The sequence below is a fragment of the Gymnoscopelus braueri genome (assembly GCF_963280865.1).
Source record: "Gymnoscopelus braueri genome assembly, chromosome: 18".
NCBI classification, from domain to species: domain Eukaryota; kingdom Metazoa; phylum Chordata; class Actinopteri; order Myctophiformes; family Myctophidae; genus Gymnoscopelus; species Gymnoscopelus braueri.
Genome location: NC_137618.1, coordinates 39,327,349 through 39,329,848, shown reverse-complemented (window position 1 = coordinate 39,329,848; position 2,500 = coordinate 39,327,349). Strand labels below are relative to the sequence as shown.

Genomic DNA, 2,500 nt, shown 5'->3' with positions numbered 1-2,500 from the left:
AATTTTGTGTTCATGGAGACAGACAATAGATCAGCTGAAAGGGAGACACATGAGATGAAGGCTGTATCAGGATCTGATCATATAAACCAGCAGGTGTACGTGAGGTTCTGAAGAGGTTCACTGGCAGACACAACACCGCATATGTCTCTGCTCTTTTCCACTACAAGAACTAAGCGAACCATGTAGTGCCGTGGAACGCATTTCACAGGTTTGTTTCCATACGCTACGGCTCTCAGAACCTATTTATGTGCCCTGCTCAGGAGGTGGTATTGAAGTGAGTTCTGGGAACCCAGAACTCAAAACATGAAATTGAAAATAGCAAAAATATAGCTGTTTTTATGACGTACTTCACCCTTCTGGGGTGGCTCTGGTTATAAAAAAAGAAATCATCACAGAATTGCACAGGCTCTGGAAAGTTTCCGGTTATGCCAGGTTCCAGGTTACGCTTCATAGTTGAAAAGAGCCATTACACTCCTGTGTAGTTCTGCTGACAGGCTAGCAATGAAACTTTATTGAGGAAACCTTTTGGTTCTTGCTTATCCTGTTTAAACTGCAAGTGGGAGACAGCGTGCCGGACTTACTTCAGACCTTGGCCGTAACCCTATTGATTACCCTGTCGCTGCAGTGTGTTAGCAGGGACTCACAGAGTCAAACAGGATTGCTGTGTGTGGTCCACGGCTGCTATACACGCATTTGCATGTTAAACATTATACGCAAATAGCTGACGCTCTTGTCTGGAGCAACTTACAACAACCGTACCGTCACACACAAGGAGTACAAGGGTCACAAAGCTGCTGTGATCGATAACATAAGGAGAAAGTGCAGGTGAACACAGTAAAATCCTAGTATATAAATAAAATCTTCAGGAAAACAAATCATGAAAATTATATAATTCTCCTACAGAGCTTTTAAAAGGCATATGTATTGAATTTTGTTTCGCCAAAAATAATTATGCTTGTGAAATCATTATTTTAATAATGATAAAATGATGCAGCCATCGTGTTACAAAGTTGCAAACTGCATGGATTGCTGCCTTATAGAAACAAATCAGAGAGATAAGGAACCTTATGCAACAGAGGGATAAAGGACCCTTACGGGTGTAAGAGTGTAACAACTGCTACAGAGAAGGGGTCGATTATATATAGAGTACTTGTCACAGATCAGGATGAAAGTGAATTACTGGTAGGGGGCTCGAGTCACAGTGGGAGAGCGCTGACTTCTCCAAGACATGCTTTTCCATTCGACGGTGAGCGAAGGGGAAGAGAAAGAGCGAAACGCAATAAAAGCATCCTCTCTGAAATATCCCGTTCTCCTAATGTGGACAAACGGTTGTCATTTCCTGGACTCAGCAGGTTACCGCTGCTACCGGGGCGCCTGAGGTGCTGCATTCCCACTGGGGCCACCCATGCTAGAAATAGACGAGTTAACTCAACTGTATCCTGTACTGCGCCCCGCAAGTGGGTAAAACATATCAAACAGTAGGAGCCACCCAAGAAAAGAGCACACAGCTTTGGCAACACCGCAGCCTGGAAAACTCTTTTGGCCAGAAGAACAAGAAGGGACAAGGACTTAGACAATAGTCACATTTCGTGGTCACCATCATCATCTTAAAGTATAATAAGAATAGGTAATAAGTATAAAGATACAAATATTATAGTAGTGTGTGTGTGTGTGTGTGTGTGTGTGTGTGTGTGTGTGTGTGTGTGTGTGTGTGTGTGTGTGTGTGTGTGTGTGTGTGTGTGTGTGTGTGCTGAAAAAGAGCATTCGTGCTCAGCAAACCTCCCCTGGATGAATTAAGATACAATAAAAATAATAATAATGTTGCCGGCGGGCACAGCATCTAGAAAATGAACTTCAAAACAAACAGCATGTTACTGTAAGGGGGGAAACGCGGCTTTGTATTTTATATCGACCGCAGATAAGTTTCACTTTGATTTTTAATGGTTTAGCCTTTTAAATAAACACCAAAAGGCTTTGATCCGAAACCGTAGCTGATAAAGAGAACATGTAACAAACCACAAGACAGTTTAACTTTATTTGGACGCTGTTCACCTTGTATGCTCTGTTGCTAATGAGACAGTCGGCTTTGTTCGCTGCATTCAAGTGCTGACGTCTGCTTGCAGCTGCATATTCCTGGCTGTCGGGCAGAAACCTTGTATCTCCATATTTCTACACCCACTTTTTTACTTCTGTAAATGTGATCATCTGTGATGTGACAATAAAGCTGATTCTGATTGTGAGCATGTGGATCGGCTATTTGCTCCTTTTGAAAGTTAAAGTAAAAGGAGTCCAGAGCGTCTGTGGGTTTTATACATATTTTACCAGTGAAAAATATTAACAAGACCTTAAAGGGGTAGTTCACCCCCAAAATAACTTTTTTTCTATTGATTACTGACCATCTGGAGCCTTGAATTCATAGATATTTTTTTTTTTTTGTCACATTCCTAAGCCAATAATTTGATTATAATAAATGTGTCCCCATTGATTCCGGTAGGAGACA

General features: G+C 41.8%; 1 protein-coding gene across 2 annotated transcripts in view; it reads right to left on the bottom strand.

Annotated features, from left to right (window-relative positions):
* The window catches only part of LOC308105641 (E3 ubiquitin-protein ligase SH3RF3-like), a 153,077-nt gene that overhangs the window by 43,790 nt on the left and 106,787 nt on the right, over positions 1–2,500 (bottom strand). The window lies entirely within an intron of this gene.